The sequence below is a fragment of the Ranitomeya variabilis genome, chromosome 5 (genome assembly GCF_051348905.1).
Source record: "Ranitomeya variabilis isolate aRanVar5 chromosome 5, aRanVar5.hap1, whole genome shotgun sequence".
In the NCBI taxonomy this organism is placed as follows: Eukaryota; Metazoa; Chordata; class Amphibia; order Anura; family Dendrobatidae; genus Ranitomeya; species Ranitomeya variabilis.
In genome coordinates, this window is record NC_135236.1 from 576,452,509 (window position 1) to 576,475,717 (window position 23,209).

The window sequence follows — 23,209 nt, forward strand, 5'->3', positions numbered from 1 at the left end:
GGCTGTGTTGTATACTTAGCTGGAGGCCTTTATCTGGCCTTTGGTTTCCATAGCAACCCAACAGTACCCCACAATCACACTATAAAGGTGCCAATGAACTGACGGACCACCCTTCCTCTGTCATACTCCTCATGTCATCACTGACAGTGACATACGAGTGCTTAAACTTATAGCATCAGCGAGTACAATATTCCCACCAATTACAGCATTAAAAGGGCTGTGTATGTCGGTGGGACTCCTCCAGATAATTGTATCAATAAAGAAGCTATATCGTGCAATCAGCACACCGAGTGACATGTGCTCATGACGTATTTGTACGTCATGGGTTTAAGAAAAAAAATATTCCGTACAGTAATTTCCCTTTCTTTTGCATCAACCTTTGTTCTTTGTAGGACTTACAGTCTAGTTGTTCTGTAAGATACACACAAGGGAAACATTTATATGAAGCCAATTAACCTATTAATAGCAAAAAGGAAACTCTTAAAGCCACAAAACACATTATTTTAAACAAGTAATGAATTAAACAGGTGCAATTAATACATGTAATGATTGCAGAGTAGCAGGGCTTCTTATAGAAAAATAACAGGTCTGTGAGAGCCAGAATTATTGCTGGATGGTATGTGATCAAATATTAATTTCATACAGTAAAATGCAAGTGAAGTATTTAAAAATCATACAATGTGATTTTATGGATTTTTTTCAAGATTCTGTCTCTCACAGTTGAAGTGCACCAACGATAAAAATGACAGACCTCTCCATTCTTTGTAGGTGGGAAAACTTGCAAAAATCGGCAATGTAACAAATACTTATTGTACCCACTGTGTGTGTGTATATATATATATATATATATATATATATATATATATATATATATATATATATATATATATATATATATATAAAATTATTTTTATTTTTATCTTTTTTAAACCTATATAAACTGATACCAAATGATACCTTCATCTTGTTCTACAGAAAAATAAAGTTTTATACCTCTTAGAATGTGGCAAGATCAAAAACGTTTTTTAAAATGTTTAATTGTATTAAAGTTGTCTAGCTGTATACATTTTTTTTAATAAGCAAAATCATAACCAAACCACCAAACCATGTTATTCACAGCATGATACATTCTGTGAAAAAGCAATGGCAAAATAGCTCTTTTTTCAGTATTCCTCCTTCCTAAAGAAAAATAATAAAAGTTACTGAATACATCTTCAAAAATGTTTACAATTAAACATAACTCAGGCTGCACAAGTTCATAGCATAGGAAAATAAATAACAATATTTTTATTGAAGGGAATTTCCCAAAAATGAAATGAGGTCTCACCACTGGGACACTATAATGGGGCTCCCTAGCCCCCATTCTTCCTCACCACAGGTGGTGATTAAATGGATCACAAATTTTTTGCATTCAAGTTGCTGCTCCATTCAATATCTCTACCTTCCATCACTGACTACAATGAGGAAAAGCAGGGTCCTTCAGCCCCATCATGGTAACCATAAGTATATCAGTGGTAGGGCCTCAAGTGTTCAGACATTTATCACTTTCTCTGTGAACCAAACTAGGCTGTATGCATCATTGAGTTTGATAGGCACCATAGAAATAAAACTCTAAAGGTACCGTCACATTTAGCGATGCTGCAGCGATCTAGACAACGATGCCGATCGCTGCAGCATCGCTGTGTGGTCGCTGGAGAGCTGTCACACAGACAGCTCTCCAGCGACCAATGATGCCGAAGTCCCCGGGTAACCAGGGTAAACATCGGGTTACTAAGCGCAGAGCCGCGCTTAGTAACCCGATGTTTACCCTGGTTACCAGTGTAAATGTAAAAAAACAAACAAACACTACATACTTACATTCCATGTCTGTCGCGTCCCCCGGCGTTCTGCTTCCCTGCACTGTAAGCGCCGGCCGTAAAGCAGAGTGGTGACGTCACCGCTGTGCCCTGCTTTATGGCCAGCCGGCGCTGACACAGTGCAGGGAAGCAGAACGCCGGGGGACGCGACAGACATCGGAATGTAAGTATGTACTGTTTTTTTTTTTTTTTACATTTACACTGGACCCCAGGGTAAATATCGGGTTACTAAGCGCGGCCCTGCGCTTAGTAACCCGATGTTTACCCTGGTTACCAGTGAAGACATCGCTGGATCGGTGTCACACACACCAATTCAGCGATGTCAGCGGGAGATCCAGCGACGAAATAAGGTGCTGGCCTTCTAGCTCCGACCAACGATATCACAGCAGGATCCAGATCGCTGCTGCGTGTCAAGCACAATGATATCGCTATCCAAGACGCTGCAACGTCACGGATCGCTAGCGATATCATTGTTAAGTTGCTCAGTGTGAAGGTACCTTAAGGTTGTTCCTACATACATACAATTGTGAATGTCTAGAAGGGGCTAAGACTTTTCAAAGCTCTGGAAATGTATATGTTTTAGTTTTATTTCATGTTTAACCTTCTAAGCAATAATCATTAGAAAATGATGACAGCAAATAAATCAAATGTTAATGAATTGATAGGATCAAGGTTGTGCATTGGCTTTAATGTCATATTGGAATAGGTGATAAATTAAGAGCCTGGGATACCTGTGTAGTACAAAGTAATTACTGTATATGCTAACCGGAGAGATTTCAGTCATTGTCATTAAATTTACTCCTAGGAAAACTATAAAGATTGATAGGTTATCTTGGTAGAGATGCACACATATTTATCATAATCTCACAATGTCTAAACATGCATAAAAATTAAATAACATCATTAATAAAGCCAGAAGTTTACTTTATTTTATGCAATTTCAAAATGCATTAAAGCTGTCTATACAATGATATATTTCTGTCATAAACTTTGACTTTTTTTCTGGACCATCTACACAATGAAATATATTGGCATTTGCGATGCACTGTTAATCTTCTAGTGCAGACACAGCAGTATATCTGGGTATTTCTATGTAAATCTTGAAAGCAAATTAAAATTGCCTTCTAAATGGCAAAGATAATACTAAAGATCCCAATGCAGACACAAGCTTGACACCATGTGACAAGTCCAAAATTGATTTAGAGCGAGATTTCAGCTCTTAACTCATCAGACAAAGAGCCATGATGTGAAGGTCCACCGGGGACAAGAGAATTCTAGAGGATGAAATTAAATGACCTTGTAGAAATGACCTTGCTTTTTTGCCTGGATAAATAGTCAGCATTTGTCAATGCTCCTGAGCCGTGGAGAAAGTCTAGATATCCTCAGGGTTCTAACACTGTGGTGATAATATAACAAAAGGCACTAAGGTAGAATTAGAAGCAATTATGACATTGGCGTCGATAACATGCTATAATCAAGATTCTCCTAACAGCTCATAAGTGAATGAAGGGAGAGAAGGGATTGTAACATTTGCTGTTTACAAATAATAGGTGAATAACATAATTACAATCTTTTTATGATGTTACTTTAGACTTTGCAATCCATTAAGCCAAGTATTTGCATTGTACGTTGGTGGATATATCATTCTTTGATTCCTCTATAATGTGCAATTGCTATTTCTTGCTTTTGTCTGGGGGCCTCTTATATTACATTTAGATTGTATCCTCTATCATCCCAAATTGACATTTATGCTTTCACTTCTATTGTTTGCCTAGCTTCTCCTTGGTATGGATCAACAATTTGTTTTAATCTGTGTCACATCTCTTATCTCCCCCAACACGAAGATGTAGTCATCTTACACTAGCATACGCCTACAGTACTCATGCTAGCAACAATCAGAAGAATCTGTTCTGGGCTATATAAATTACTGAACAACACTAATTTCTACTCATTATGGAAATGTTAGGAGAAAACTGAAGCTTGAGCAGGTTATAAAAAAAATAATAAGAGGCTTGTGAATAAAGAAGTCTGATTAGCGTAAGAGAAGTGTAACCTCCTAAATGCTATGGCGTGTGTATTATTGTATTATGGGAGAATACAGCAGAAATGTCTTGTTTTTTTCTTCTGTCTTGTTCTCATGTTTGTGACCTAAATAGATTAATAATTCTTAGTGCAATATTTTTTTTCTACCTATTTATTTTAAGAGATTTAATCTTTAAGCCATAATTCAATGTGTTACATAGTTACATAGTTACATAGTTATTAAGGTTGAAGGAAGACTTTAAGTCCATCTAGTTCAACCCATAGCCTAGCATGCCCTAACATGTTGATCCAGGGAAAGGCAAAAAAAACCCATGTGGTAAGAGTAAGCTCCATCATGGGGAAAAAAATTCCTTCCCGACCCCACATACGGCAATCAGACTAGTTCCCTGGATCAATGCCTTATCAAGGAATCTAATATATATACCCTGTAATATTATACTTTTCCAGAAAGGTATCCAGTCCCCTCTTAAATTGAAGCAATGAGTCACTCATTACAACATCATACGGCAGAGAGTTCCATAGTCTCACTGCTCTTACAGTAAAGAATCCGCGTCTGTTATTATGGTTAAACCTTTTTTCCTCCAGACGTAGAGGATGCCCGCTTGTCCCTGTCTCAGGTCTATGATTAAAAAGATCAGCAGAAAGGTCTTTGTACTGTCCCCTCATATATTTATACATTAACATAAGATCACCCCTTAGTCTTCGTTTTTCCAAACTAAACAGCCCCAAGTGTAATAACCTATCTTGGTATTGCAGACCCCCCAGTCCTCTAATAACCTTGGTCGCTCTTCTCTGCACCTGCTCTAGTTCAGCTATGTCTTTCTTATACACCGGAGACCAGAACTGTGCACAGTATTCTAAGTGTGGTCGCACTAGTGACTTGTATAGAGGTAAAATTATGTTCTCCTCATGAGCATCTTTGCCTCTTTTAATGCATCCCATTATTTTATTTGCCTTAGTAGCAGCTGCCTGACACTGGCCACTGAATATGAGTTTGTCATCCACCCATACACCCAGGTCTTTTTCATTGACGGTTTTGCCCAGAGTTTTAGAATTAAGCACATAGTTATACATCTTATTACTTCTACCCAAGTGCATGACCTTACATTTATCCCCATTAAAGCTCATTTGCCATTTATCAGCCCAAGCTTCTAGCTTACATAAATCAGCCTGTAATATAAAATTGTCCTCCCCTGTATTGATTACCCTGCAGAGTTTAGTGTCATCTGCAAATATTGAAATTCTACTCTGAATGTTGGCTATGATACGATAAAAAAAACATTAATTGAGACTCCCATCTGCAGCCCGCGAGGGCTCATACATAGTATACTGAGTGTCTAACAGTCAGTCTCTATGAAAGAACCTCACTAAACGCTGCTGGGACCGCACAGAGGGAACATGTTCTCTAGAATATTACATGTCTCATATGCAGTATTTGGCTGCTGTGAATTGACAGGTGCTGTCTTTATGTCCAGTCAGGAGTAGTGGTGACTGGGACAGGGATGTCATTTGTCGGGGAGATCACAAACACTTCTGATTAGATGATTCTATTTAATATGGCATGACTCATGTCTTTATTGACTAATTGAGCCCTGGTACTTCTACAGGGCACTTAGAAGCTGCCCATGAGGAGTGTGAGGGTGTAGCTTCACTGTACAATCCCCCATACCGGAGCTCAAGATCAGGAGTGCTGGACATTGCCATGTAGTTTATCCTATATGGACGTGTTCTGGGGCTGTATAGTGGGCACTCTCAATGTACTATTATATTTCATTTCATAAATCAGTTTTCAGCCCTTTAATACACATGCACATTTGTATAACATATAAAAAAGTCACTGAAAAAGTGCATAGGAAACACACATGTTCATTTGTTACAGGTGGGGCACACATACACTTCATTTTATTTAAAAAAAAAAACACAAAGGAGGAGATGGGCCTCCAATGTCATGTAGAAACCCAGTGTTACAATGCTACAGCTAGATTGTTGTCTTTTCAATTTTAATATTGTCGTGTTTTCACATATCACATCATATTTTTATCATTATTAAGAACAAAGTAATTGGCTTATTTTTTTTCTGTTGCATAATCCTCCCATTTTATTCTTACAACACAATCACAGTCTAATTAGATCAATTGTATTATCTTTATGACGAAATGTTTACAGTACTAGATCCTAGTAACATAAGCACGTAGCTTTACTTTAACCCCTTCATGACCCAGCCTATTTTGACCTTAACCCCTTAATCCCGTTTGACGTACTATCCCGTCAAGGTGACCTGGGACTTAATTCCGGGTGACGGGATAGTACGTCATACGCGATCGGCCGCGCTCACGGGGGGAGCGCGGCCGATCGCGGCCGGGTGTCAGCTGCCTATCGCAGCTGACATCCGGCACTATGTGCCAGGAGCGGTCACGGACCGCCCCCGGCACATTAACCCCCGGCACACCGCGATCAAACATGATCGCGATGTGCCGGCGGTGCAGGGAAGCATCGCGCAGGGAGGGGGCTCCCTGCGGGCTTCCCTGAGACCCCCGGAGCAACGCGATGTGATCGCGTTGCTGCGAGGGTCTCCTACCTCCTTCCTGGCTGCAGGTCCCGGATCCAAGATGGCCGCGGCATCCGGGTCCTGCAGGGAAGGAGGTGGCTTACCGAGTGTCTGCTCAGTGCAGACACTTGGTAAGCCTGCAGCCCTGCACAGCAGATCGCAGATCTGGCAGAGTGCTGTGCACACTGCCAGATCAATGATCTGTGATGTCCCCCCCTGGGACAAAGTAAAAAAGTAAAAAAAAACATTTTCCACATGTGTAAAAAAAAAAGAAAAAAATTCCTAAATAAATAATAAAAAAAAAATATATATTATTCCCATAAATACATTTCTTTATCTAAATAAAAAAAACAAAACAATAAAAGTACACATATTTAGTATCGCCGCGTCCGTAACGACCCAACCTATAAAACTGCCCCACTAGTTAACCCCTTCAGTAAACACCGTAAGAAAAAAAAAAAAAAAAACGAGGCAAAAAACAACGCTTTATTACCATACCGGCGAACAAAAAGTGGAATAACACGCGATCAAAAAGACTGATATAAATATCCATGGTACCGCTGAAAACGTCATCTTGTCCCGCAAAAAACAAGCCGCCATACAGCATCATCAGCAAAAAAATAAAAAAGTTATAGTCCTGAGAATAAAGCGATACCAAAATAATTATTTTTTCTATAAAATAGTTTTTATCATATAAAAGCGCCAAAACATAAAAAAATGATATAAATGAGATATCGCTGTAATCGTACTGACCCGACGAATAAAACCGCTTTATCAATTTTACCAAACGCGGAACGGTATAAACGCCTCTCCCAAAAGAAATTCATGAATAGCAGGTTTTTGGTAATTCTGCCTCACAAAAATCGGAATAAAAAGCGATCAAAAGTGGTCACGTGTCCGAAAATGTTACCAATAAAAACGTCAACTCGTCCCGCAAAAAACAAGACCTCACATGACTCTGTGGAGCAAAATGTGGAAAAATTATAGGTCTCAAAATGTGGAGACGCAAAAACTTTTTTGCTATAAAAAGCGTCGCTGGTTTCACACTTGCGTTTGTCTGCAGCGTTTTTTGCACAAAAAAACGCATGCGTTTTTTCCCTATATTTAACATTGAAAACGCATGCGTTTTTTGTACGCGTTTGGTCGCGTTTTCAAACGCATGCGTTTTTTTTCTGCATGCGTTCATTTTCAGAAATACAACCTGCAGTATTTTCTTGCGTTTTTAAGCACATGCGTTTGCGTTAAAAACGCATGCGTTTTTATTGGAAAAAAACAGAAAACACACTGAAAAGCCACCCACCACCATCATTGTGATAAAGGGATCCAAACCCTAACCCTAACTCTACCCCTAACCGTTTAATGAACATTTTCTGACAGTCATAGTGCCACGTATTTAAGTGCCACGTATTTAAGTGCCACGTATTTCAGTACCACGTATTTCAGTGCCACGTATTTCAGTGCCACGTATTTCAGTGCCACGTATCACGTATTTCAGTGCCACGTGTTTCAGTGCCACGTATTTAAGTGCCACGTATCACGTATTTCAGTGCCACGTATCACGTATTTCAGTGCCACGTATCACGTATTTCAGTGTCACATATTTTAGTACCACGTATTTCAGTGCCACGTATTTCAGTGCCACGTATTTCAGTGCCACGTATCACGTATTTCAGTGCCACGTGTTTCAGTGCCACGTATTTCAGTGCCACGTATTTCAGTGCCACGTATCACGTATTTCAGTGCCACGTGTTTCAGTGCCACGTATTTAAGTGCCACGTGCCACGTATTTCAGTGCCACGTATCACGTATTTCAGTGCCACGTATCACGTATTTCAGTGTCACATATTTTAGTACCACGTATTTCAGTGCCACGTATTTCAGTGCCACGTATTTCAGTGCCACGTATCACGTATTTAAGTGCCACGTATTTCAGTGCCACGTATTTCAGTGCCACGTATTTCAGTGCCACGTATCACGTATTTCAGTGCCACGTGTTTCAGTGCCACGTATTTAAGTGCCACGTGCCACGTATTTCAGTGCCACGTATTTCAGTGCCACGTATTTCAGTGCCACATATTTCAGTCACGTTTAGGGTTAGGGTTAGGGGTAGGGTTAGGGTTAGGGCTAGGGTTGGAGGTAAAGTTAGGGTTGGGGCTAAAGTTAGGGCTAGGGTTTGGATTACATTTACGGTTTGGATTAGGGTTGGGACTAGAATTATGGGTGTGTCAGGGCTAGGGGTGTGGTTAGGGTTACCGTTGGGATTAGGGTTAGGGGTGTGTTTGGGTTAGGGTTTCAGGTAGAATTGGGGAGTTTGCACTGTCCAGGCACATCAGGGGCTCTCCAAGCGCGACATGGCGTCCAATCTCAATTCCAGCCAATTCTGCGTTGAAAAAGTAAAACAGTGCTCCTTCCCTTCCGAGCTCTCCCGTGCGCCCAAAAAGGGGTTTACCCCAACATATGTGTTATCAGCGTACTCGGGACAAATTGAACAACAACTTCTGGGGTCCAAGTTCTCTTGTTATCCTTAGGAAAATAAAAATTTGGGGGGCTAAAAATCATTTTTGTGGGAAAAAAAAGATGTTTTATTTTCACGGCTCTGCGTTATAAACTGTAGTGAAACACTTGGGGGTTCAAAGTTCTCACAACACATCTAGATAAGTTCCTTGGGAGGTCTAGTTTCCAATATGGGGTCACTTGTGGGGGGTTTGTACTGTTTGGGTACATCAGGGGCTCTGCAAATGCAACGTGACGCCTGCAGACCAATCCATTTAAGGCTGCATTCCAAATGGCGCTCCTTCCCTTCCGAGCTCTGTCATGCACCCAAACAGTGGTTCCCCCCCACATATGGGGTATCAGCGTACTCAGGACAAATTGGACAACAACTTTTGGGGTCTAATTTATCCTGTTACCCTTGTGAAAATACAAAACTGGGGGCTAAAAAATCATTTTTGTGAAAAAAAAAAAGGAATTTTTATTTTCACGGCTTTGAGCTATAAACTTTAGTGAAACACTTGGGGGTTCAAAGTTCTCAAAACACATCTAGATAAGTTCCTTGGGAGGTCTAGTTTCCAATATGGGGTCACTTGTGGGGGGTTTGTACTGTTTGGGTACATCAGGGGCTCTGCAAATGCAACGTGACGGCTGCTGACCAATCCATTTAAGTCTGCATTCCAAATGGCGCTCCTTCCCTTCCGAGCTCTGTCATGCGCCCAAACAGTGGTTCCCCCCCACATATGGGGTATCAGCGTACTCAGGACAAATTGAAAAACAAATTTTGGGGTCCAATTTATTCTGTTACCCTTGTAAAAATACAAAGCTGGGGGCTAAAAAATCATTTTTGAGAAAAAAAAAAAAATTATTTTCACGGCTCTGCGTTATAATCTGTAGTGAAACACTTGGGGGTTCAAAGCTCTCAAAACACATCTAGATAAGTTCCTTAGGGGGTCTACTTTCCAAAATGGTGTCAATTGTGGGGGGTTTCAATGTTTAGGCACATCAGGGGCTCTCCAAACGCAACATGGCGTCCCATCTCAATTCCAGTCAATTTTGCATTGAAAAGTCAAATGGCGCTCCTTCCCTTCCAAGCTCTGCCATGCGCCCAAACAATGGTTTACACCCACATATGGGGTATCAGCGTACTCAGGACAAATTGCACAACATTTTTTGATGTCCAATTTCTTCTCTTACCCTTGGGAAAATAAAAAATTGGGGGCAAAAAGATCATTTTTGTGAAAAAATATGATTTTTTATTTTTACGGCTCTGCATTATAAACTTCTGTGAAGCACTTGGTGGGTCAAAGTGCTCACCACACATCTAGATAAGTTCCTTAGGGGGTCTACTTTCCAAAATGGTGTCACTTGTAGGGAGTTTCAATGTTTAGGCACATCAGGGGCTCTCCAAACGCAACATGGCGTCCCATCTCAATTCCAGTCAATTTTGCATTGAAAAGTCAAATGGCGCTCCTTCCCTTCCAAGCTCTGCCATGCGCCCAAACAATGGTTTACACCCACATATGGGGTATCAGCGTACTCAGGACAAATTGCACAACATTTTTTGTGGTCCAATTTCTTCTCTTACCCTTGAGAAAATAAAAAATTGGGGGCAAAAAGATCATTTTTGTGAAAAAATATGATTTTTTATTTTTACGGCTCTGCATTATAAACTTCTGTAAAGCACTTGGTGGATCAAAGTGCTCACCACACATCTAGATAAGTTCCTTAGGGGGTCTACTTTCCAAAATGGTGTCACTTGTAGGGAGTTTTAATGTTTAGGCACATCAGGGGCTCTCCAAACGCAACATGGCGTCCCATCTCAATTCCAGTCAATTTTGCATTGAAAAGTCAAATGGCGCTCCTTCCCTTCCAAGCTCTGCCATGCGCCCAAACAATGGTTTACACCCATATATGGGGTATCAGCGTACTCAGGACAAATTGCACAACATTTTTTGGGGTCCAATTTCTTCTCTTACCCTTGGGAAAATAAAAAATTGGGGGCGAAAAGATCATTTTTGTGAAAAAATATGATTTTTTATTTTTACGGCTCTGCATTATAAACTTCTGTGAAGCACTTGGTGGGTCAAAGTGCTCACCACACATCAAGATAAGTTCCTTAGGGGGTCTACTTTCCAAAATGGTGTCACTTGTAGGGGGTTTCAGTGTTTAGGCACATCAGGGGCTCTCCAAACGCAACATGGCGTCCCATCTCAATTCCAGTCAATTTTGCATTGAAAAGTCAAATGGCGCTCCTTTCCTTCCGAGCTCTGCCATACGCCTAAACAGTGGTTTACCCCCACATATGGGGTATCAGCGTACTCAGGACAAATTGCACAACATTTTTTGCGGTCCAATTTCTTCTCTTACCCTTGGGAAAATAAAAAATTGGGGGCGAAAAGATCATTTTTGTGAAAAAATATGATTTTTTATTTTTACGGCTCTGCATTATAAACTTCTGTGAAGCACTTGGTGGGTCAAAGTGCTCACCACACATCAAGATAAGTTCCTTAGGGGGTCTACTTTCCAAAATGGTGTCACTTGTAGGGGGTTTCAGTGTTTAGGCACATCAGGGGCTCTCCAAACGCAACATGGCGTCCCATCTCAATTCCAGTCAATTTTGCATTGAAAAGTCAAATGGCGCTCCTTTCCTTCCGAGCTCTGCCATACGCCCAAACAGTGGTTTACCCCCACATATGGGGTATCAGCGTACTCAGGACAAATTGTACAACAACTTTGGGGGTCCATTTTCTCCTGTTACCCTTGGTAAAATAAAACAAATTGGAGCTGAAATAAATTTTGTGTGAAAAAAAGTTAAATGTTCATTTTTATTTAAACATTCCAAAAATTCCTGTGAAACACCTGAAGGGTTAATAAACTTCTTGAATGTGGTTTTGAGCACCTTGAGGGGTGCAGTTTTTAGAATGGTGTCACACTTGGGTATTTTCTATCATATAGACCCCTCAAAATGACTTCAAATAAGATGTGGTCCCTAAAAAAAAATGGTGTTGTAAAAATGAGAAATTGCTGGTCAACTTTTAACCCTTATAACTCCGTCACAAAAAAAAATTTTGGTTCCAAAATTGTACTGATGTAAAGTAGACATGTGGGAAATGTTACTTATTAAGTATTTTGCATGACATATGTCTGTGATTTAAGGGCATAAAAATTCAAAGTTGGAAAATTGCAAAATTTTCAAAATTTTCGCCAAATTTCCATTTTTTTCACAAATAAACGCAAGTTATATCGAATAAATTTTACGACTAACATGAACTACAATATGTCACGAGAAAACAATGTCAGAATCGCCAAGATCCGTCAAAGCGTTCCAGAGTTATAGCCTCATAAAGGGACAGTGGTCAGAATTGTAAAAATTGGCCCGGTCATTAACGTGCAAACCACCCTCGGGGCTTAAGGGGTTAATGACCTGGCCGTTTTTTGCAATTCTGACCAGTGTCCCTTTATGAGGTAATAACTTAGGAACGCTTCAACGGATCCTAGCGGTTCTGTGATTGTTTTTTCGTGACATATTGGGCTTCATGTTTGTGGTAAATTTAGGTCGATAATTTCTGAGTTTATTTGTGAAAAAAACGGAAATTTGGCGAAAATTTTGAAAATTTTGCAATTTTCACATTTTGAATTTTTATCCTGTTAAACCAGAGAGTTATGTGACACAAAATAGTTAATAAATAACATTTCCCACATGTCTACTTTACATCAGCACAATTTTGGAAACAATTTTTTTTTTTTGCTAGGAAGTTATAAGGGTTAAAATTTGACCAGTGATTTCTCATTTTTACAACAAAATTTACAAAACCATTTTTTTTAGGGACCACCTCACATTTGAAGTCAGTTTGAGGGTTCTATATGGCTGAAAATACCCAAAAGTGACAACATTCTAAAAACTGCACCCCTCAAGGTGCTCAAAACCACATTCAAGAAGTTTATTAACCCTTCAGGTGTTTCACAGCAGCAGAAGCAACATGGAAGGAAAAAATGAACATTTAACTTTTTAGTCACAAAAATTATCTTTTAGAAACATTTTTTTTATTTTCCAAAGGGTAAAAGGAGAAACTGGACCATGAAGGTTGTTGTACAATTTGTCCTGAGTACGCTGATACGAAATTTGACTTTTTGAAGGAAAAATTGGCTCCAATCTTTAGCGGACACCATGTCGCGTTTGGAGAGCCCCCGTGTGCCTAAACATTGGAGCTCCCCCACAAGTGACCCCATTTTGGAAACTAGACCCCACAAGGAACTTATCTAGAGGCATACTGAGCACTTTAAACCCCCAAGTGCTTCACAAATTGATCTGTAAAAATGAAAAAGTACTTTTTTTTCACAAAAAAATATTTTAGCCTCAATTTTTTCATTTTCACATGGGCAACAGGATAAAATGGATCCTAAAATTTGTTGGGCAATTTCTCCTGAGTACACCTATACCTCACATGTGGGGGTAAACCACTGTTTGGGCACATGGTAAGGCTCGGAAGGGAAGGAGCGCCATTTGAATTTTTGAATGAAAAATTATCTCCATCGTTAGCGGACACCATGTCATGTTTGGAAAGCCCCTGTGTGCCTAAACATTGGAGCTTCCCCACAAGTGAGCCCATTTTGGAAACTAGACCCCCCAAGGAACTTATCTAGAAGCATAGTGAGCACTTTAAATCCTTAGGTGCTTCACAAATTGATCTGTAAAAATGAAAAAGTACTTTTTTTTCACACAAAAAAATATTTTAGCCTCAATTTTTTCATTTTCACATGGGCAACAGGAGAAAATGGAACCTAAAATTTGTTGGGCAATTTATCCTGAGTACGTCGATACCTCACATGTGGGGGTAAACCATTGTATGGGTGCACAGCAAGGCTCGGAAGGGAAGGCGCGCCATTTGACTTTTTGAATGGAAAATTAGCTCCAATCGTTAGCGGACACCATGTCGCGTTTGGGAGCCCCTGTGTGCCTAAATATTGGAGCTCCCCGACAAGTGACCACATTTTAGAAACTAGACCCCCCAAGGAACTTATCTAGATGCATAGTGAGCACTTTAAACCCCCAGGTGCTTTACCGAAGTTTATACCGCAGAGCCGTGAAAATAAAAAATAATTTTTCTTTCCTCAAAAATGATTTTTAGCCAGGAATTTTTTATTTTCCCAAGGGTAACAGGAGAAATTGGACCCCAAATGTTGTTGTCCAGTTTGTCCTGAGTATGATGATACCCCATATGTGGGGGTAAACCACTGTTTGGGCACACGGCAGGGCTCGGTAGGGAAGGCACGCCATTTGGCTTTTTGAATGGAAAATTAGCTCCAATCATTAGCGGACACCATGTCGCGTTTGGAGAGCCCCTGTGTGCCTAAACATTGGAGCTCCCCGACAATTGACCCCATTTTGGAAACTAGACCTCCCAAGGAACTAATCTAGATGTGTGCTGAGCACTTTGAACCCCCAAGTGCTTCACAGACGTTTATAACGCAGAGCCATGAAAATAAAAAATAATTTTTCTTTTCTCAAAAATGATTTTTTAGCCCACAATTTTTTATTTTCCCAAGGGTAACAGGAGAAATTGGACCCCAAAAGTTGTTGTCCAGTTTCTCCTGAGTACGCTGATACCCCATATGTGGGGGTAAACCACTGTTTGGGCACATGTCGGGGTTCGGAAGGGAAGTAGTGACGTTTTGAAATGCAGACTTTGATGGAATGCTCTGCGGGCGTCATGTTGCGTTTGCAGAGCCCCTGATGTGCCTAAACAGTAGAAACTCCCCACAAGTGACCCAATTTTGGAAACTAGACCCCCAAGGAACTTATGTAGATGTGTGGTGAGCACTTTGAACCCCCATTGCTTCACAGAAGTTTATAACGCAGAGCCGTGAAAATAATAAATGTGTTTCTTTCCTCAAAAATATTTTTTTAGCCCAGAATTTTTTAATTTTCCCCAGGATAGAAGGAGAAATTTGACTGCAGGAGTTGTTGGCCAGTTTCTCCTGAGTACGCTGATACCCCATATGTGGGGGAAAACCACTGTTTGGGCACATGCCGGGGCTCGGAAGGGAAGTAGTGACGCTTTGGAATGCAGACTTTGATGGAATGGCCTGCGGGCATCATGTTATGTTTGCAGAGCCCCTGATGTGCCTAAACAGTAGAAACCCCCAATAAGTGACCCCATTTTGGAAACTAGACCCCCAAAGGAACTTATCTAGATATGTGGTGAGCACTTTGAACCCCCAAGTGCTTCACAGAAGTTTACAACGCAGAGCCGTGAAAATAAAAAATAATTTTTCTTTCCTCAAAAATGATGTTTTAGCAAGCAATTTTTTATTTTCACAAGGGTAACAGGAGAAATTGGACCCCAATAGTTGTTGCCCAGTTTGTCCTGAGTATGCTGGTATCCCATATGTGGGGGTAAACCACTGTTTGGGCGCACGTCAGGGCCCGGAAGGGAGGGAGCACCATTTGACTTTTTGAACGCAAGATTGGCTGGAATCAATGGTGGCGCCATGTTGCGTTTGGAGACCCCTGATGTGCCTAAACAGTGGAAACCACTCAATTCTAACTCCAACACTAACCCCAACACACCCCTAACCCTAATGCCAACTCTAGCCATAACCCTAATCACAACCCTAACCCCAACACACCCCTAACCACAACCCTAACCCCAACACACCCCTAACCCTAATCCCAACCCTAACGCTAATCCTAACCCTAACCACAACCCTAACCCCAACACACCCCTAACCCTAACCATGACCCTAACCACAAGCCTAATCTTAACCCTATTTCCAACCCTAGCCCTAATTCCAACCCTAACTCTAATTCCAACCCTAACCCTAAGTCTATGTGCCCACGTTGCGGATTCGTGTGAGATTTTTTTGCACCATTTTTGAAAAATCCGCAGGTAAAAGGCACTGCGTTTTACATGCAGATTTACCGCAGATTTCCAGTGTTTTTTGTGCGGATTACACCTGCGGATTGCTATTGAGGAACAGGTGTAAAACGCTGCGGAATCCACACAAAGAATTGACATGCTGCGGAAAATACAACGCAGCATTTCTGCGTGGTATTTTCCGCACCATGGGCACAGCGGATTTAGTTTTCCATAGGTTTACATGGTACTGTAAACCTGATGGAACACTGCTACGAATCTGCAGCGGCCAATTCGCTGCGGATCCGCAGCCAAATCCGCACCATGTGCACATAGTCTAATTCTAAGGGTATGTGCACACGCTGCGGAAAACGATGCGGATAACGTTGCGGATCCGCAGCAGCGTTTCCGCAGCTGCGGGTCCGCAGCAGCGTTTCCGCAGCTGCGGGTCTGCAGCAGCGTTTCCGCAGCAGTTTCCCATGAGTTTACAGTTGAATGTATACCTATGGGAAACAAAAAACGTTGTGCACATGCTGCGGAAAAAACTGCGTGGAAGCGCAGCGGTTTACATTCCGCAGCATGTCACTTCTTTCTGCAGATTCCGCAGTGGTTTTACAACTGTTCCAATAGAAAACGCAGTTGTAAAACCGCAGTGAAATCTGCAGAAAAACCGCAGAAAAACCGCGGTAAAGCGGATTTATCAAATCAGCTGCGGAAAAATCCGCAGAGTACCAGAATACGTGTGCACATAGCCTTACCCTAGCCCTAACCCTACCCCTAACCCTACCCCTAACCCTAACCCTAACTCTAACCCTAACCCTACCCCTAACCCTAGTGGAAAAAAAAAATATATATTTTCTTTATTTTATTATTGTCCCTACCTATGGGGGTGATAAAGGGGGGTTCATTTACTATTTTTTTTATTTTGATCACTGTTATGGGTTATATCACAGTGATCAAAATGTACATGGAACGAATCTGCCGGTCGGCAGATTCGGCGGGCGCACTGCGCATGTGCCCGCCATTTTGGAAGATGGCGGCACCCAGGGAGAAGACGGACCGACTCCGGGAGAATCGGTAAGTATGAAGGGGTGGTGGGGGGTGGATCGGAGCGCAGGGGGGTGGATCGGAGCACCGGGGGAGTGGACAGGAGGACGGGGGAGCGGACAGGCGGACGCAGGGGAGTACGGGACTGAACGGAGGACCGGGGAGCAGATCGGTGGCAGTGTGGGGGGGGGGGCAGATCAGGATTTCCAGCCATGGCCGATAATATTGCAGCACCGGCCATGGCTGGATTGCAATATTTCACCATTTTCATAGGTGAAATATTGCAAATTGCTCTGATTGGCTGTTGCACTTTCAACAGCCAATCAGAGCGATCATAGCCACGTGGGGGCAAAGCCACACCCCCTGTGCTAAAGTACCACTCCCCCTGTCCCTGCAGATCGGGTGAAGTTGGAGTTAACCCTTTCACCCGATCAGCAGGGACGCGATCCCTCCATGACGCATACGGTGCGTCACAGGTCGGATTGGCACCGACTTTCATGACGCAGCGTATGCGTCAAAGGTCGGGAAGGGGTTAAAGGTGTTGGCCATTAAGGTACCTTCACACTAAGAACGACGACGATCCGTGACGTTGCAGCATCCTGGATAGCAATCTCATTGTGTTTCACACGCAGCAGCGATCTGGATACCGCTGTGATATCACTGGTCAGAGCTAGAAGTCCAGAACTTTATTTTGTCGCTTGATCACCCGCTGTCATCGCTGTATCGGCGTGTGTGACGCTGATACAGCGATGTGTTCACTTGTAACCAGGGTAAACATCGGGTTACTAAGTGCAGGACCGCGCTTAGTAACCCAATGCTTACCCTGGTTACCAGTGTAAATGTAAAAAAACCCAAACACTACATACTTACATAACGGTGTCTGTTGTGTCCCCCGGCGTCCGCTTCCCTGCACTGTGTAAGCGCCGGCCCTAAAGCAGAGCGGTGACGTCACCGCTGTGCTCTGCTTTACAGCCAGTCGGCACTGACACATTCAGTGCAGGGAAGCCGCCGGCGGGGGACGTGACAGACATCAGAAGGTGAGTATGTAGTGTTTTTTTTTTTTACTTTTACAATGGTAACCAGGGTAAATATCGGGTTACTAAGCGCGGCCCTGCACTTAGTAACCCAATGTTTACCCTGGTTACCCGGGTGCTGCAGGGGGACTTCGGCATCGTTGAAGACAGTTTCAACGATGCCGAAGTCGTTCCCCTGATCGTTGGTCGCTGGAGAGAGCTGTCTGTGTGACAGCTCCCCAGCGACCTAAACAGCAACGCTGCAGCAATCGGATCGTTGTCTATATCGCTGCAGCGTCGCTAAATGTGATGGTACCATTACTGTTTTCTTGATAGTTTATCTTTTAGATAGACCATAGCTATCTGAGGAGTGAGTGTGCGGCATCTAGCACCCTCGCCATTCAGCTTTTAGGTGCCGCAGCAGAAAGTTCTCAGATACATGTACTGCAGATCCACCCCCTTTTTTAAATGATAGGCCATCAATACAATATAGTGGCCAACCTCTTTAATCCAGTAGTAGAATGCACTCTCAAATAAGCAGTCAATCTCTTTAGCTATTTAGATGTTACTTGCTATAGACCCTACTTACTCAGGTGTATTATGCATCTGTAGCATACACCTGCTTCTTTGTTCTTACACAGCTGACAATCTGGTTACAGCTGCAGTGGAAAGTATTAGGGAGAGTGTGCAGTAGCCCAAGCCACAGCTTAGTAAAAAGGTAACCGTGTTGAGTTTTAGGCTATGTGCGCATGTTAAGTATTTGCTTGCAGAAATTTCTGCAAGGTTTCTGTATCTCTTGGCAGCAAAAAGCTGCTGCAAAAACGCACGTTTCGCCTCAATTTTTGGTGTATTTCTGCCTTTTTTTTGTATGCGTTTTTGCCGCGCTTTTTGCACGTGGTTTTGTACATTTTCAGCTAAATAAAGATATAGAAAAACAGCAAAAAATAGGGAACCTAAAACTTAACATTTAATGCAACCATTAAAATCAAGACACAATATTTAAAATCAAACACCCAAACAATTAGAATATACACAACTAGAATAGTGATGTAATTGCATTAGAGTAATGGGATTAGGGCTTTGTGTCAGCAGCTGTCATTGACACCAATCCCTAGGCTTAATGAAAAGGTGTCAGCAACAAGAAAGGGATTCAAAATCCTATCCTATTTCCACCCCTGACACAATAGGTCTAACCTTCAATGGGGTCAGACCTTTGTGCACCTAAGGGTACCGTCTCACAGTGGCACTTTGATCGCTACGACGACACGATCCGTTACGTTCCAGCGATATCATACGATATCGCTGTGTCTGACACGCAGCAGCGATCAGGGACCCCGCTGAGAATCGTACGTCGTAGCAGATCGTTTGGAACTTTCTTTCGTCGCTGGATCTCCCGCTGTCATCGTTGGATCGGTGTGTGTGACACCGATCCAACGATGCGTTCGCTTGTAACCAGGGTAAACATCGGGTTACTAAGCGCAGGGCCGCGCTTAGTAACCCAATGTTTACCCTGGTTACCATCGTAAATGTAAAAAAAACCAAACAGTACATACTCACATTCCGGTGTCCGTCAGGTCCCTTGCCGTCTGCTTCCCGCACTGACTGACTGCCGGCCGTAAAGTGAAAGCAGAGCACAGCGTTGCCGTAACCGCTGTGCTCTGCTTTCACTTTACGGCCGGCAGTCAGTCAGTGCGGGAAGCAGATGGCAAGGGACCTGACAGACACCGGAATGTGAGTATGTACTGTTTTTTTTTTTTTACATTTACGATGGTAACCAAGGTAAACATCGGGTTACTAGGCGCGGCCCTGCGCTTAGTAACCCGATGTTTACCCTGATTACCCGGGGACCTCAGCATCTTTGGTCGCTGGAGAGATGTCTGTGTGACAGCTCCCCAGCGACCACACAACGACTTACCAACGATCACGGACAGGTCGTATCGCTGGTCGTGATCGTTGGTTAATCATTTTGTGTAATGGTACCCTTAGGGTGGCAATAAAATGTAGCCATTATGGGATACTTAGGTATAAAGAATTCAAATTCATTCTTGTCTAACATTGCCAGAGAAAGTCCATGTGTTACAATGTCCCTTAATTCATTCATGAAAACACCAGTAGGGTCCGACGGAAGTGTACGATAGCAATCTCTATCACGTAGGATCCGTAAGCACATTTGTCTATAGTCAGAGGTGTCCATGACCACAACATTACTACTTTTAGCTGAAGGTTTTATGGTAACACTATGGTCCTTTCAAGACAACATAGTGTGGACATCTCCTGACACGAAAGGTTATATCGGACCTCAGAATGGCTCTTAGTCACATTTTCAATATCGCTTGTGACCATATTGAGAAAAATATCAATGGAGGTTAAATCACTTTGAGGAGGAGGCATCCTCCTACTTTTACACTTTAGGTCAGTAAATGGGCCTCCACCCCTAATATTGGGGTCTACATCAGATAGATTATATAATAGTCTAATATCTTCCAAAAGTGAATCGGGGACCCCAAAGTCTGCACTTATTTTCTTGTTCTCTTGAATATGGAATTTCTTCCATTTCAATTTGTGGACAAACAAATGGAGGCCCTTGATTCCGTCAAATATATCAAAATCACTGGAGGCCACGAATGACAAACCCTTGCTTAGAACTTCCATTTCATCACTAGTTAGTACTCTAGATGATAAATTTAGGACCTGGGATTTTCCACTTGATGCTGTGAACCCCTTTGATTTATTCTGTTTTGTAGAGGGTAACTTTGTTCTATAAAAGAAGTAGTGGGAAAATTGGGTCTACGTTCAGTACCTCTTCTCTTACCACCACCACATCCTTTTTGTCTTCCCCTTCGTACCTTCTGATAACCTTCTATATCTGATACCTCTGTATTAGTAGAGGTATAATCCACCTCTTGGGTCCTGAAGTCCCTATTGGGATAAAGATAGGCCTTATTTTCCTTGAAATCCTGTGAATCACAGATACATTGTTTGTTTCCTTTCTTTAAGATGAAATTGGAAACGTTCTAAAATATTCTGTAAGTTCAGTTCTTTAGTAGCAAATTTAGGTTCAGAGGAAAATTTCATAGTTACCTCAATCTGTTCCTTCAGAACCTCATTAGATTTATTAAGGGTAAAGGTACCGTCACACTAGGCGATATCGCCAGCAATCCGTGACGTTGCAGCGACCTGGATGGCGATATCGCTGTATTTGACACGCAGCAGCGATCTGGATCCCGCTGTGAAATTGCTGGTCGCTGCTAGAAGGTCTGCACATTATTTGGTCGCTAGGTCGCCGTGTATCGCCGTGTTTGACAGCAAAAGCGACGATACCAGCGATATTTTACACTGGTAACCAGGGTAAACATCGGGTTACTAAGCGCAGGGCCGCGCTTAGTAACCCGATGTTTACCCTGGTTACCAGCGTAAAAGTTAAAAAAACAAACAGTACATACTCACCTGCGCGTCCCCCAGCCTCTGCTTCCTGACACTAAAGCGCCGGCCCTAAACTGAAAGTGAAAGCAACAGCGGTGACGTCACCGCTGTGCTGTTAGGGCCGGAGCTCAGTCAGCGTCAGGATGCAGAGGCTGGGGGACGCGCAGGTGAGCATGTACTGTTTGTTTTTTTAACTTTTACGCTGGTAACCAGGGTAAACATCGGGTTACTAAGCGCGGCCCTGCGCTTAGCAACCCGATGTTTACCCTGGTTACCCGGGGACCTCGGCATCGCTGGTCGCTGGAGAGCTGTCTGTGTGACAGCTCTCCAGCGACCAAACAGCGACGCTGCAGCGATCGGCATTGCTGTCGCTATCGCTGCAGCGTCGCTTAGTGTGACGGTACCCTTAAACATTCCTCAATCAATGAGAATCTGCATGAATTTCAATGAACTGTTTGTGGCCTCCCTCTTTCCCTTGGTGAGAAAATCAGGACTCATATTTCAAATCAGGTGCCAAAGAAATCCTCAAATAGTGTGGTACTATATCTGCTTTTATGTAACTTTAAAGGCCCTGAACCTTCCATCAAGACACAATTTGATTCTTATAGACTCTTGTCAGTTCCCTAAAGGCAGAATTAAATGTTGGAGTATATTTCTTTTATTGAAATTCACGGTCTGAAAAAATATCCTTGACCTCAGTCAGCCAATGATTGGTATCTATCCCAGTGTTAAGGAAATCATGCAAACAAACACACACATTATCACCAGGCTATGTAGGATCTCATCTACAATACCACTGCTGTGTGAAAATTTTCTCATGAAGCAGTGATGCCCTAAGGGAGATCACTGGAGCTGATTAGCTGATGAACTCCAGTGAACTCTCTCATGGCAGCTCAGTGATACACTGTGGGAGCGATTACCTCCTGCCAGTGTATCGTCTGCGGCTGGGTAGAGCAGTCACATTCCCTGATGTGACTGTTCTACACGTGCGATCATCATGGGACACTTGGGATTACGTGGACTACAGTGGACAGGTGAGTATATGGTGGTTTATTATTTTTTTATTTTTTTCCAGTAGATATGGGCATCTGGGATTGGGCATTAAGGTGAGTATATGTTGTTTTTTAATTTTAGATTTTTCAAGGAGATGAGGGCATTGGTGATTTGGTGTTAGGTGAGTATAATGTGTTTTTTTTTTTTATTTGAATATGTATGTAATTATTTGAAATGTTGTGGTTTTTTTTAAATTGTGAGCACAGGCGCAATGTTACTGCAACATGTGAATGCTGCCTTACCGATTAGTCTACCATACCCCTTAGCTGTAGTTTGTGGTTATAGATGAGTTAAAAATCAGATGAAAAAATAACTGTGGGGAAAATAATTAACCATAACTTGCTAAAGCTCAGATGGAAATCCATTTAATCAGATTAAATAAAAGAATATTTCAATTAAACCATATGTATGCAGTGACCTGAAGCCATATGCAAAATGTTATAGGTTTATCTTCAAACGTTGATGTAATAATACTATATAGTAGGAAATAGCATTGACTTCCAATTGATTTACCTAATGGGGCAGAGCAGATGCAGCAAAATCTAATCCTTACCAGCTGCTTTTGCAGCTCTGACGTGCGGAGGCTGTCATACAAAGTCCCTGCTCCACTCACAGTATTCTGTTGACAGCAGCTCGGAATATGACTTTATCATGCCTGTCGTTCCCCTAAATCATTTTTGCTTGAAAAGGAGAATGACTTGGCATATATGTGTACAGTATATTTAGGAATGCAATTTCCTACTAGCCCAATCACTCCCGTTTGTAAGGAAAACAATTTGAGTCGTCAGTGTTTATTAGGGAATTGATGTCAATGCCTTTCACTTTACCTTTGGATTAAACTTTGTGCCAATTAAGCCCTTGAGCTAAGCTCTGTGG

At 42.2% G+C, this 23,209-nt stretch overlaps 1 protein-coding gene across 7 annotated transcripts in view; it reads left to right on the top strand.

The window, feature by feature from the left end:
• The window catches only part of LOC143776520 (teneurin-2-like), a 3,926,626-nt gene that overhangs the window by 831,567 nt on the left and 3,071,850 nt on the right, over nt 1-23,209 (top strand). The window lies entirely within an intron of this gene.